This window comes from Bufo bufo, chromosome 11, assembly GCF_905171765.1.
Source record: "Bufo bufo chromosome 11, aBufBuf1.1, whole genome shotgun sequence".
NCBI classification, from domain to species: domain Eukaryota; kingdom Metazoa; phylum Chordata; class Amphibia; order Anura; family Bufonidae; genus Bufo; species Bufo bufo.
Genome location: NC_053399.1, coordinates 61911679 through 61927100, shown reverse-complemented (window position 1 = coordinate 61927100; position 15422 = coordinate 61911679).

The window sequence follows — 15422 nt, the reverse complement described above, 5'->3', positions numbered from 1 at the left end:
TTCACATGTTCATGTCCCTCACTAATATCTTCTCGGACTGTGGGCTTTAGACAGGACTTTACATAAAGGCAGACCCCTCCCCCTCTCCGGTTTTGGCGATCCTTTCTAAACAGACTGTAACCTTGTACATTAACTGCCCAGTCATAGCTATCATCCAGCCATGTCTCAGTTATTCCCACTATGTCATAGTCCTCCTCACACATCACTAATTCCAGTTCACCAGTTTTATTAGTCAGGCTTCTGGCATTAGTATACATACATTTAAAAGGTTTATGTATATTTTTTACCCTACACCTTTCCTTATGAACTGTTCTAGTCCCTCCTTCCATTCTTCCCTTAGTCCCACTACCTTGCCCCCGGTCTCTATCTGCACTATCTTCCCCTCCTATAACGTAATTACCCTCCCCCCCAGTCCCTAGTTTATACACTCCTCCAACCTTCTAGCCATCTCATCCCCCAACACAGCTGCCCCTTCCCCATTGAGGTGCAGCCGAGCCTGTAGCTGACAGAGAAGTCGGCCCAGTTCTCCAGGAACCCAAACCCCTCCTTCCTACACCAGTTCTTAAGCCACTTGGTAACCTCTCTAATCTCCCGCTGCCTTTCTTGTGTGGCTCGTGGTACAGGCAGTATTTTGGAAAACACTATCTTTTAGGTCCTTGCCCTAAGCTTTTGACCTAAATCCCTAAAATCATTTTTAAGGACTCTCCACCTTCCTCTAACTTTGTCATTGGTTCCGATATGGATCATGACCGCTGGGTCTTCTCCAGCCCCTCCCAGTAATCTGTCAAACCGATCCGCGATATGTCGAACTCTAGCGCCAGGAAGACAACACACTGTTCGGTGATCACGGTCTTTGTGACAGATTGCCCTTTCTGTACCTCTAATAATTGAATCTCCCACTACCAGAACCTGTCTGGCCTGCCCTGCTCTCCTGGTCCCCTGCTTACTGGAGCTGACATTCCCCTGACTGGCAGAGAAATGATGAGAGTGATGAGTGCTGGAGCCTGCGATCCAGCTACTGTGCCTCCAGGCCATGAGGACCCAAGAGGCATCTCATCTAGATAGACCACTACCACAGAGCATGCAGGGTTCGAAGCTGCAGAAGATCTGTAAATTATGGCGTATTATTGTTATTGAGCAATTAATCCATCAAGACTCCGCTGCAAGGTGAGAGGAAATATGCTAGGAAACTTCCACCGCAGTTCAGGACAGGCAAAGCTAGAAGCTATGGACACCTACAGGTACCACAGTACATCTGTAGGGAAGGGAATCAGGAGATAGAACATTGTTGGCTAACGAACTTCTTAGGCCTCATGCACACGACCGTTCCATTTTTTGCGGTCCACAATCCGCGGATCTGCAAAAAACATGAGCCGTCTGTGTTGCCTTCCGCAATTTGTGGAACGGAACAGGCGCCAGCAATATAAATGCCTATTCTTGTCCGCAAAGCGCGGACAAGAATAGGACATGTTATATTTTTTTAGTGGGGCCGCGGAACGGAGCCACGGATGCGGACGACACACGAAGTGCTGTCCGCATCTTTTGCGGCCCCATTGACCCAAACAACGGTCGTGTGCATGAGGCCTTAGTGTCATCTTCTGCCACTTTGCCAAGACATCATACCCCATTTTTAGTAGGAAAATCCAGCACAGGTCATAAAATACATGAGTTCTTTATTGAAGATTCAAATCAAAGGGGCGGGGTGCTGTAGAGGTCACTGTTAAGGGGGCGTGGTGTTGTAGAGGTCACATTTTAAGGAAACGGAGCTCTGTGGAGGTCACTGTTAAGGGGACGGGTTATTGTGGAAATCACTGTTAAGGAGACTGGGTACTGTGGAGGTCACTGTTAAAGGGGCAGTCACTGTTAAGGGTGCCAGGAATGATGGAGGTCACAGTTAAGGGGACTGTAACCTATGGTCAGTGTTAAAGGGTGGGTGCTATAGAGGTCACTGTTAAGGGGCGGGCCCCTAAGGAGGTCACTGTCAAGGGGGTGGGGTGCTGTGGGACTCAATTTTAAAGGGGCGGGCTGCTGCGAAGGTCAAAGTTAAGGGGATGGGCTGCTGTGGAGGTTCCATTTTAAAGGAGGCAGGGCACTGTGGGGGGGGGGGTCAGTGTTAATGGGTGGGGGGCTGTGGAGATTACTTTTAAGGGGGGCGGGGTGCTGTAGATGTCACTGTTATGGGGAATACTGTCAATATCTTTCACCGACACACACAAACATTAAATGAAATAGATAAAATATACCCGTGCGAAGCCAGGTTCTTTTGCTAGTTATATCTATAGCACAAACTTGCCAACTGTCCTGAAACATTCAGGAGGCACCCAAAAAAGGGGAAGAGGGTCGAATCTCAGGAAAAAGGGCATGTCCACACCTGAAAAAAAATTATAAAAGTATGCGACAGTATAGTGCACAATGCTGTGAAAATTCCTCCTGGTTTACTCCAAAGCAGTGTACAAGTCTAATCCTGGAACTCTAATTCTGTCCTTGCCGAGGGGTGTAGTGAGCATTTTGACGCCACAGATGTTTTGCAAAAATGACTTCACAGCAGATGGTGCAAAGCGAAAATTTGAATTTTTCCATAAATATGCCATTTTAGTGCTCAATATGTTGTGCCAAACATGTGCCAGTATAAAAAAGCAAGTTTATCTCGGCATGGGGGGAACAGTTCTCTTTTAGCTCGGGTTTATCTGATATGGAGAAACTATTTGTGCTATCGTCCCTGCCATCCCTGGACAACACAGGCCTAATTTCATCTTCATTGACGACAATGCCCCAGACATTTTGCAGGAGAACTTGAGGCCATCTGTCCACCAGCTGAAGCTCAACAGAAGATGGGTGTTGCAACAGGACAACGACCCAAAGCATAGAACTAAATCAACAACAGAATGGCTTAAATAGAAGAAAATACGCCTTCTGGAGTGGCCCAGTCAGAGTCCTGACCTCAACCCAATTGAGATGCTGTGGCATGACCTCAAGAAAGTGATTCACACCAGACATCCCAAGAATATTGCTAAACTGAAACAGTTCTGTAAAGAGGAATGGTCAAGAATTACTCCTGACCGTTGTGCACGTCTGATCTGCAACTACAGGAAATGTTTGGTTGAAGTTATTGCTGCCAAAGGAGGTTCAACCAGTTATTTAATCCAAGGGTTCTGATACTTTTTCCACCTGCACTGTGAATGTTTACATGGTGTGTTCAATAAAAACATGGTAACATTTAATTCTCTGTGTGTTATTAGTTTAAGCAGACTGTGATTGTCTATTGTTGTGACTTAGATAAAGATCAGATCACATTTTATCACCAATTTGTGCAGAAATCTATATCATTCCAAAGGGTTCACATACTTTTTTTTGCAACTGTACATGTTAAAGTAGTAAAAAACTGTGACTTATTCTGCACAAGGATCCAAAAATAATGTGTCCATATTTGTAGATAAGGGTCAGAGGAAACAGTGGCTTTTTTAACAAGCCTGGAAATATTCTCTATTTAAATATGGGGGAACAGCAATACAGTGTGGATGTTGAAAGGGTAGGGTAAAAGTGCAGTGCGGCTGCAATAGAAGCAGAAGAGCATAGAACAGACAAGGCAGTAGATGTGTTTAAGGCTATTTACGGGTAGTAGTTATGGCTGTGTAGCGGTCATGGTAGTGGAGAGGGCAGAGCTATACATCGGCCACAGCCAGGGGTGTTTGAAAATTCTCATGACAAAAGAGATGTTTTATACACTGGCGGTGGACAACTTTTGGGTGTCACAATGGCACCTGCTGTGCTAAAAAAACTCTCTTAGATGGCAGTGGAGGCTGGGCAGGACAGTACAGAGATAGCATACTGGGACAATTCAGGCCACTGCCTGCACAGAAGTTCATGGGGTCAGGAACACGTCATGTGTTCTAGAAAGGCCAGAGTTCAGGTAGGACTGAACCTGGGTGTTCAGGCAATATGTCTCTGCTGATTAATGTCAGCCTGCCACAGCACATGGAAAAATGTCTCCATGTTGATGAAACAGAACTGGCTGCAGCTTCTGCTGCTTGTGGTAGTGCAGATGGTGGGAGGTGGGTGACTCTGTGAGGGGCAGAGAGGAGCCTGCTGGACAGAAACAGGCAGGCATCTGCTCACCAAAATCTGTGGCAAGCTAAGTATCCTGCTAATAAAGTAATTTGGCCTCCCTTTTTTGCAACGGGAAAACATTCCCCCTTTCTGCTTTGATAACCAGGGTCTAAAAGCAAGACTATACAGTAATTTGATTTCCTCATGGAAATGATACGCTAGTCATTATGTAAGCAAGCGTACAGTAAATAGGGGGCGAGTTCCTTTCTGCTCTGCCTCCACTAAGATGATTGGTCTTCAGGGCCAGTGTCATCGTCATCATCATCAGCCTCTTCCTAGTTCACAAGCGACTCTTCCTCCTTCTGTTCCTCCTCCTCCAGTAGTAGCTCCTCATCCTTATCCTCTGCTTCCTTCTCCAAATGACTTTCTCTGTATTGGTCCCCAACAGCTACAGGGTGACCAGCAAGATGTGTAAGCTGCATTTCTTCTGCTGTCCCTAGGCAATAGGTATCTCAGATTAGCTGCTACTGCTACTAAGTGATCAGCGTTGTGCTACTCTCCCCTAGGCTTAAATTTACACATATGATAGGAGGGAGGGGGAGTGGGAGCAACGTTCTGCTCTGCTTCTGTTGAGGAGAGAGGATTTCCATGGAGGAGGTGGATAAGAGATTGGTGTGGGAACCAGACCAACAGAAACGTGGAGGTGTCAGTAGGACCTGGCCTTGTTGCTGCGGTGCTGCCTTGCCACAAAAAAATACTGAGGCAGTGGGCTGTGAAAGACATACTGTCTCTGCTTCTTCAGGTGTCCACAGTGGCTTGCATCTTTCTGCAAACGGAGAATTGCAGGGAGTGGCCCACATACCATCAGCTCCCTAAAGGCAGCAGAATCCACTAAATGGTATGACAGCGACTGTACCGACAGCAACATGGCCAGGTGGTTAAGCTTGCTTACCAGCACATTGCTGGGCATGTAGAGTTGTTTCTTGCCCACATTCTGTTATCAATGGCTGATGACGGAGAAGAGTAGGAGGAGTAATATGAGCAGAGAAGCATTAACAAGTGAGGCTCAGCTCTTCCTGCAACTGCCGCACCCTCTCCATTTTAATTGACAGGACCAGGCAGTGTAAACGTCATCACACCTGGCCCTGACTTCTCCTAAAGTCAATCAAAGTACAGAGGGTGTGGCAGTTGCAGAAAGAGCAGAGCCTTAAAGTGTAATGGCAACATCCCTATTGCCCCTAGAGGTTCATTTTCATATATTAAAACGTCATTTTTCTCAGCAATGTGGGCACATATAAACATGGGAGCAACACAGATGCCTTCAGCTGCCAAATACACATGCAACAGGTCAGCCAGTTTCAAACATATAGATCTATTTACAGATGCCCTTTAAAAATGGGTACAATGGAAAATCGCCTTTTAAGGATAAAAATGAAAAAAAAAAAATTATTCACCTCATCCATTTGCACGCGCAGAGACAGTCACTCATCTCTTTATGCTGAAAGACCTGTGGTCACAACGTGATGAGGTCACCATGTGCACCGAGCATAAGAGGAACGACTGCATGTGCAAGTAGATGAGGTAATTTTTTTTTCTGCCATAAAAAAAAAAAACCTGCACATTATTGCTGCTGGGGCCACACTGGGGGACATTATTAATGCTGTAGGCCACTATGGGAGACATTACTGCTAGGGCCACTCTATGAGACATTATTACTGCTGGGGCACACTATCGGGGACATTATTAATGTTGAGGGCCACTACAGGGGTCATTATTTATACTGGAGGAGCTGGGAAGGCAATGAAAGTCATCCATTTATAATGACCATTAAACGGACGCAAAACAGCTAGAAAATGGTTGAAAAATGGCAATGAAAAAAAGGCACACTGTCGTGTGAATGTAACTTAACTAGAGTTGAGCGAACACCTGGATGTTCGGGTTCGAGAAGTTCGGCCGAACTTCCCGGAAATGTTCGGGTTCGGGATCCGAACCCGACCCGAACTTCGTCCCGAACCCCATTGAAGTCACTGGGGATCCGAACTTTTGGGCACTAAAAAGGCTGTAAAACAGCCCAGGAAAGAGCTAGAGGGCTGCAAAAGGCAGCAACATGTAGGTAAATCCCCTGCAAACAAATGTGGATAGGGAAATGAATTAAAATAAAAATTAAAAAAATAAAAATGACCCAATATCAATTGGACAGAGGTCCCATAGCAGAGAATCTGGCTTCACGTCAGCAGAGAATCAGTCTCTTCATGCCATAGCAAAGAATCTGGCTTCATGTCAGCAGAGAATCAGTTTCTTCATGCCATAGCAGAGAATCTGGCTTCATGTCACCCACCACTGGAACAGGCCACTGTCACACATTTAGGCCCAGGCAGAGGAGAGAGGTCCCGTAACAGAGAATCTGGCCTTATGTCAGTGCAGAATCAGTCTTCATGTCATAGCAGAGAATCAGGCTTCACGTCACCCACCACTGGAACAGGCCACTGTCACACATTTAGGCCCAGGCACCCAGGCAGAGGAGAGAGGTCCCGTAACAGAGAATCTGGCCTTATGTCAGCGCAGAATCTGTCTTCATGTCATAGCAGAGAATCAGGCTTCACGTCACCCACCACTGGAACAGGCCACTGTCACACATTTAGGCCCAGGCACCCAGGCAGAGGAGAGAGGTCCCGTAACAGAGAATCTGGCCTTATGTCAGCACAGAATCTGTCTTCATGTCATAGCAGAGAATCAGGCTTCACGTCACCCACCACTGGAACAGGCCACTGTCACACATTTAGGCCCAGGCACCCAGGCAGAGGAGAGAGGTCCCGTAACAGAGAATCTGGCCTTATGTCAGCGCAGAATCTGTCTTCATGTCATAGCAGAGAATCAGGCTTCATGTCACCCACCACTGGAACAGGCCACTGTCACACATTTAGGCCCAGGCACCCAGGCAGAGGAGAGAGGTCCCGTAACAGAGAATCTGGCCTTATGTCAGCGCAGAATCTGTCTTCATGTCATAGCAGAGAATCAGGCTTCACGTCACCCACCACTGGAACAGGCCACTGTCACACATTTAGGCCCAGGCACCCAGGCAGAGGAGAGAGGTCCCGTAACAGAGAATCTGGCCTAATGTCAGCACAGAATCTGTCTTCATGTCATAGCAGAGAATCAGGGTTCACGTCACCCACCACTGGAACAGGCCACTGTCACATATTTAGGCCCAGGCACCCAGGCAGAGGAGAGAGGTCACGTAACAGAGAATCTGGCTTCATGTCAGCACAGAATAAGTCTTTATGTCATAGCAGAGAATCAGGCTTCACGTCACCCACCACTGGAACAGGCCACTGTCACACATTTAGGCCCCGGCACCCAGACAGAGGAGAGGTTCATTCAACTTTGGGTTGCCCCACAATATAATGGTAAAATGAAATTAAAAATAGTATTGAATGAGGAAGTGCCCTGGAGTAAAATAATATATTGTTAAGGGGAGGTAGTTAATATCTAATCTGCACAAGGGATGGACAGGTCCTGTGGGATCCATGCCTGGTTCATTTTTATGAACGTCAGCTTGTCCACATTGGCTGTAGACAGGCGGCTGCGTTTGTCTGTAATGACGCCTCCTGCCGTGCTGAATACACGTTCAGACAAAACGCTGGCCGCCGGGCAGGCCAGCACCTCCAAGGCATAAAAGGCTAACTCTGGCCACGTGGACAATTTGGAGACCCAAAAGTTGAATGGGGCCGAACCATCAGTCAGTACGTGGAGGGGTGTGCACAGGTACTGTTCCACCATGTTAGTGAAATGTTGCCTCCTGCTAACACGTTCCGTATCAGGTGGTGGTGCAGTTAGCTGTGGCGTGGTGACAAAACTTTTCCACATCTCTGCCATGCTAACCCTGCCTCAGAGGAGCTGGCCGTGACACAGCTGCGTTGGCGACCTCTTGCTCCTCCTCTGCCTTCGCCTTGGGCTTCCACTGGTTCCCCTGTGACATTTGGGAATGCTCTCAGTAGCGCGTCTACCAACGTGCGCTTGTACTCGCGCATCTTCCTATCACGCTCCAGTGTAGGAAGTAAGGTGGGCACATTGTCTTTGTACCGGGGATCCAGCAGGGTGGCAACCCAGTAGTCCGCACACGTTAAAATGTGGGCAACTCTGCTGTCATTGCGCAGGCACTGCAGCATGTAGTCGCTCATGTGTGCCAGGCTGCCCAGAGGTAAGGACAAGCTGTCCTCTGTGGGAGGCGTATCGTCATCGTCCTGTGTTTCCCCCCAGCCACGCACCAGTGATGGGCCCGAGCTGCTTTGGGTGCCACCCCGCTGTGAACATGCTTCATCCTCATCCTCCTCCACCTCCTCCTCATCCTCGTCCTCCTCGTCCTCCAGTAGTGGGCCCTGTCTGGCCACATTTGTACCTGGCCTCTGGTGTTGCAAAAATCCTCCCTCTGAGTCACTTCGAAGAGACTGGCCTGAAAGTGCTAAAAATGACCCCTCTTCCTCCTGGGCCACCTCCTCTTCCATCATCGCCCTAAGTGTTTTCTCAAGGAGACATAGAAGTGGTATTGTAACGCTGATAACGGCGTCATTGCCACTGGCCATGTTGGTGGAGTACTCGAAACAACGCAACAGGGCACACAGGTCTCGCATGGAGGCCCAGTCATTGGTGGTGAAGTGTGTCTGATCCGCAGTGCGACTGACCCGTGCGTGCTGCAGCTGAAACTCCACTATGGCCTGCTGCTGCTCGCACAGTCTGTCCAGCATATGCAAGGTGGAGTTCCACCTGGTGGGTACGTCGCATATGAGGCGGTGAGCGGGAAGGCCGAAGTTACGCTGTAGCGCAGACAGGCTAGCAGCGGCAGGGTGTGAAAGCCGGAAGCGCGAACAGACGGCCCGCACTTTATGCAGCAGCTCTGACATGTCGGGGTAGTTGCGAATGAACTTCTGCACCACCAAATTCAGCACATGCGCCAGGCAAGGGATGTGCGTCAAACCGGCTAGTCCCAGAGCTGCAACGAGATTTCGCCCATTATCGCACACCACCAGGCCGGGCTTGAGGCTCAGCGGCAGCAACCACTCATCGGTCTGTTGTTCTATACCCCGCCACAACTCCTGTGCGGTGTGGGGCCTGTCCCCCAAACATATAAGTTTCAGAATGGCCTGCTGACGTTTACCCCGGGCTGTGCTGAAGTTGGTGGTGAAGGTGTGTGGCTGACTGGATGAGCAGGTGGAAGAAGAGGAGGAGGAAGCTGAGTAGGAGGAGGAGGAGACAGGAGGCAAAGAATGTTGCCCTGCGATCCTTGGCGGCGGAAGGACGTGCGCCAAACAGCTCTCCACCTGGCGCCCAGCCGCCATTACATTTACTTAGTGTGCAGTTAGGGAGATATAGCGTCCCTGGCCGTGCTTACTGGTCCACGTATCTGTGGTTAGGTGGACCTTGCTACAGATGGCGTTGCGCAGTGCACACTTGATTTTATTGTACACTTGTTTGTGCAGGGAAGGCACGGCTCTCTTGGAGAAGTAGTGGCGGCTGGGAACAACATACTGTGGGACAGCAAGTGACATGAGCTGTTTGAAGCTGTGTGTGTCCACCAGCCTAAATGACAGCATTTCATAGGCCAGTAGTTTAGAAATGCTGGCATTCAGGGCCAGGGATCGAGGGTGGCTAGGTGGGAATTTACGCTTTCTCTCAAATGTTTGTGAGATGGAGAGCTGAACGCTGCCATGTGACATGGTTGAGATGCTTGGTGACGCAGGTGGTGGTGTTGGTGGTACATCCCATGTTTGCTGGGCGGCAGGTGCCAACGTTCCTCCAGAGGAAGAGGCCGAGGCGGCGGCAGCAGCAGCAGAAGAGGCCGAGGCGGCAGCAGCAGAAGAGGTAGCAGGGGGAGCCTGAGTGACTTCCTTGTTTTTAAGGTGTTTACTCCACTGCAGTTCATGCTTTGCATGCAGGTGCCTGGTCATGCAGGTTGTGCTAAGGTTCAGAACGTTAATGCCTCGCTTCAGGCTCTGATGGCACAGCGTGCAAACCACTCGGGTCTTGTTGTCAGCACATTGTTTGAAGAAGTGCCATGCCAGGGAACTCCTTGAAGCTGCCTTTGGGGTGCTCGGTCCCAGATGGCGGCGGTCAGTAGCAGGCGGAGTCTCTTGGCGGCGGGTGTTCTGATTTTGTCCACTGCTCCCTCTTTTGCTACGCTGTTGGCTCGGTCTCACCACTGCCTCTTCCTCCGAACTCTGAAAGTCAGTGGCACGACCTTCATTCCATGTGGGGTCTAGGACCTCATCGTCCCCTGCATCGTCTTCCACCCAGTCTTGATCCCTGACCTCCTGTTCAGTCTGCACACTGCAGAAAGACGCAACAGTTGGCACCTGTGTTTCGTCATCATCAGAGACGTGCTGAGGTGGTATTCCCATGTCCTCATCATCAGGAAAAATAAGTGGTTGTGCGTTAGTGCATTCTATCTCTTCCACCCCTGGGGAAGGGCTAGGTGGATGCCCTTGGGAAACCCTGGCAGCAGAGTCTTCAAACAGCATAAGAGACTGCTGCATAACTTGAGGCTCAGACAGTTTCCCTGATATGCATGGGGGTGATGTGACAGACCGATGGGCTTGGTTTTCATGCGCCATCTGTGCGCTTTCTGCAGAAGACTGGGTGGGAGATAATGTGAACGTGCTGGATCCACTGTCGGCCACCCAATTGACTAATGCCTGTACCTGCTCAGGCCTTACCATCCTTAGAACGGCATTGGGCCCCACCAAATATCGCTGTAAATTCTGCTGGCTACTGGGACCTGAGGTAGTTGGTTCACTAGGACGTGTGGCTGTGGCAGAACGGCCACGTCCTCTCCCAGCACCAGAGGGTCCACTAACACCACCACGACCATGTCCACGTCCGCGTCCCTTATTAGATGTTTTCCTCATTGTTCCCGTTCACCACAATTTTGAGAATGGCAAATTTGGGAATAGTTTTTCAACCCAGAACAAAAAGTGTGCTTTTACGGTGACTACAAATAACTTGACCAGCTAAAACAGTACAGAATTGGTTGAATAGAAATGTCAGGCCTGTTTTTTTTTTTTGCGCTATGTGACAGGTAAACGTTTAATCACAGAATTAGACTTCTATCTGCACGGTAGCGTGTGTCTTAGGTTTTTCTGAATGACACTATCAGCACCTTCAATGTAAGATATCCTTTTTGGGATAGATTTCAAGTAGGCCTCATATACCAGAAACTAGTTATTTTGAGAATGGCAAATTTGGGAATAGTTTTTCAACCCAGAACAAAAAGTCTGCTTTTACGGTCACTACAAATAACTTGACCAGCTAAAACAGTACAGATTTGGTTGAATAGAGATGTCAGGTCTATTTTTTAGGCGCTGGGTGACAGGCTCAGCCTGCACCAGATGTAGTATATGGCCAAAAAATAACCAGACTGTTGATGGTTAAATGCACTTCGGTGACACAGGCTCAGGCTGAGCCTGTGTCACCGAAGTGCATTTAACCATCAACAGTCTGGTTATCTTTTGGCTGAGCCTGTCACCCAGCGCCTAAAAAATAGACCTGACATTTCTATTCAACCAAATCTGTACTGTTTTAGCTGGTCAAGTTATTTGTAGTGACCGTAAAAGCAGACTTTTTGTTCTGGGTTGAAAAACTATTCCCAAATTTGCCATTCTCAAAATAACTAGTTTCTGCTATATGAGGCCTACTTGAAATCTATCCCAAAAAGGATGCAGCTGATGTAGTATATGGCCAAAAAATAACCAGACTGTTGATGGTTAAATGCACCTCGGTGACACAGGCTCAGCCTGCAGCTGATGTAGGATATAGCAAAAAATAACCACACTATTGATGGTTAAATGCACTTGGGTGACACAGGCTCAGCCTGCAGCTGATGTAGGATATAGCACAAAATAACCACACTATTGATGGTTAAATACACTTGGTGATAGCTTGTGCTGGCGCACCACAAGTCACAAAATGGCCGCCGATCACCCCAGAAAAAAGTGATCTAAAAACGCTCTGGGCATCCTCAAAAAAGTGAGCAAGTCGATATTAGCACTTCAATGATCCACAGCTGCAGATCGATCACAGAATGAAGTCTTTTGGAGGAGTTAATCACTGCCTAATCTCGCCCTAACGTCGCAGCTGCAACCTCTCCCTATGCTTGAATCCGCAGAGTGACGTGCAGCGCTACGTGACCCAAGCTTATATAGAGGCTGGGTCACATGCTGCACGGGCCAATCACAGCCATGCCAATAGTAGGCATGGCTGTGATGGCCTCTTGGGGCAAGTAGTATGACGCTTGTTGATTGGCTGCTTTGCAGCCTTTCAAAAAGCGCCAAGAAAGCGCCGAACACCGAACCCGAACACGGACTTTTACGAAAATACAGTTCGGGTTCGCTTATCCCTAAACTTAACTTCTTTGGTAATAATGTAAATTTTGCAGTAAATGTATTTGAACTACATGGTCTGTTGTAGTAATGCATTCACTAACACAGATTCAATGTTTGTGTTAAGATTTACTTATAGTTTTATACACTGACTAAAATCGATCTACTTCAGATAATCCTTATTAGGGCTTGTTCACATCTGCGTTTGAGGCTTCTTTGGGGCCTCTGTCACAGATTATGTCAAAAAGACCAAAGAAAAAGTCCGGCATGGAGAGAAAAAGAATGAACCCCATTATAGTCAATTCAGGTTCAGCTCCGTTCAGGTCAGTTATTTACCAAATCCAACACTTCTGTTATTTTCATTATTCTGCTCTGTTAGAGGATGGAAATTGTGAAGCTGGTGTGAACGCAGCCTTAGGCCTCATGCACACAACCGTTATTGTTTTGCAGTCTGCAATTTGCAGATCCGCAAATATGGATACCGGCCATGTGCATTCCGCATTTTGCGGAATTGAACGATTGTCCCCTAATATACCTGTCCTTTCCTTGTCCATAATGCGGACAATAATATGACATGTTCTATTGTTTTTGTAGAACGGACATGAGGACATACGGACACGGAATGCACACAAAGTCATTTCTGCTTTTTTTGCGGCCCCATTGATGTGAATGGTTCCGTACAGGGCCCTAAAAAACTAAACCTGCATGGACAAAAAATACAATTGTGCGCATGAGCCATTACAAGGGTGTTCCCTGACAGTTTCAGTAAAGGGGTTGTCTCACTTCAGCAAGTGACATTTATTATGTAGAGAAAGTTAATACAAGGAACTTCCTAACAGATTGTGACTGTTCGTTTCCATGGTTACGACCACCCTGCAATCCAGTAGTGGTGGTTGTGCTTGCACACTATAGAAAAAAGTACTGGCCTCTTTGGTGGCCAAGACCATGGGAGCTCACATAGGCTGGTGTTTTCCTGTAGTATGCAAGCACGTCCACTGCTGCTGAATTGCTGGGTGGTTGTAACCATGGAAACAAGCAGTGTATAAAGTAATGGAAAAATAAATCCAGCTAGCAAAGGAAGCAATATGGACAATCGCAATACATTAGTTAATGGTTTGTATTAACTCTCTCTACACAATAAATGCTATTTGCTGAAGTGAGACAACCCCTATAAACCTGTGTACAAATAATTGAACTTGTTGGATAATTACAAAGAAATAAGTCATGAGCCTTATTTTTAAAGAGGACCTTTCACCAGTTTGAAAAGTGATACCTCACACTGTAGCCCATGTTCAGTAGATGTAATATCACAAATGTTTTTCTTGATCCGCTCCTCCGTTGCGCCGATGTGCCCCTCGTTCTGTTTAGGCGCCCTGTATGCTAATTAATTGCATCAGAACACCGGGGAGGAGACATCAGCTTTTCTCCGTGGGTGTTTCTTCTATCTGGCTTTGGCGCTGTCCAATCACAGCGGAACGCATCACAGCCATTGAGAAAAAAAACGCTCACCTTCTCCCTGCCTGTAACACGCTCCGCTGTGATTGGACAACGCCCACGGAGAAAAGCTGACGTCTCCTCCCCGGTGTTCCGATGCTACAGCGCGCCTAAACAGAACGAGGGGCACATTGGCGCAATATAGGAGCGATCAAGAATTTTTTTTTTTCGATATCACATCTACTGAACATGGGCTACAGTGTGAGGTATCACTTTTCTAAAGTACAAATTGGTGAAAGGTCCTTTTTAACAACTGAGAGAAAATTGTAGCAATATATGTAAACTACAATATGAATATAAATTGTATATATCACTACTGTCTGGTTTCAAAGGAGTTAAAGGAAGTGCTGTAATTAGAGTGATAATCACATATATGGGCAGTTACATGACAAAGCTGAGGATCTGCAGAGCACTGGAGCCTATACATGCCTATATGGTACGCCACCTTGTGGTTACAATATGAATGAAAGAACATTGCTTTCTAGAACATATTATTTACCCACATTTTGTAAAGTGATGGTTAAACTGTTCTACTCGCTTCTCTATAGAAGCTTCTGTTTAAAACTTAAAATATCAAAATGTTCTTTTTTACTTTAAGTGTAAGGGCACATTTAAACAGTGAATTTTGTTGTTAAAATCAGCTGCATATACCGAAGCAGAAATCACATTGGTTTCTGCCGCTGTTGTTCAATTTGGATGTCGCAGACCCGCTTACTTCCATGAAATGGAGCTAAATCATGAGCAGGCACTTGCCATGGCTCCAAGTGGCGGTTGTCTGCACAGAGCACTAATAAGGGACATGTCTCTTCTTGCTGTGGTCCTGGCTTTAAACGCCTAGCCCATGAACTGCAGTGCTGCCCTACATTCAATACAATGGGAGGCAGGCACCATGCGGTCGCCAGCGGAATTTTGGTTTGGTGTTCACACCAAAATTCCACTGGCAAATTCTGCCATGTGAACAGGCCCTAACTGCCATTTCAGTTTATTTTGAATCTTTATTCTGTTTAGGCCTCATGCACACAAATGTTTTTTCTTTCCGTGTCCGTTCCGTTTTTTTTTGCAGGAACGTATGTGGAACCATTCATTTCAATGGGTCCGCAAAAAATACTGTCTGTATTTCCGTTCCACCAAAAAAATAGAACATGTCCTATTATTGTCCGCATTACGGACAAGGATAGGACTGTTTTATTAGGCGACAGCTGTTCTGCAAAATACGGAATGCACATGGACGTCATCCGGATTTTTTGCAGACTGCAAAATACATACGGTCGTGTGCATGAGGCCTTAGGGACAGGATTGTTAAACATTTTTGTAAGATAAATTGGAGCAGGTGAGTTCATTTTATTTATTTTTTAACACCTCAATCTACATTGTACTAAGCATTCTGTATTAGGAATGCTATAATTTTCCCTTATAACTATGTTTTAAGGGAAAATAATACAGGGAATACACTTTAATGGGGTCCGGGGTTGCTTTCATCTCTATCATCTCTTAGCAACCGTGCGTGAA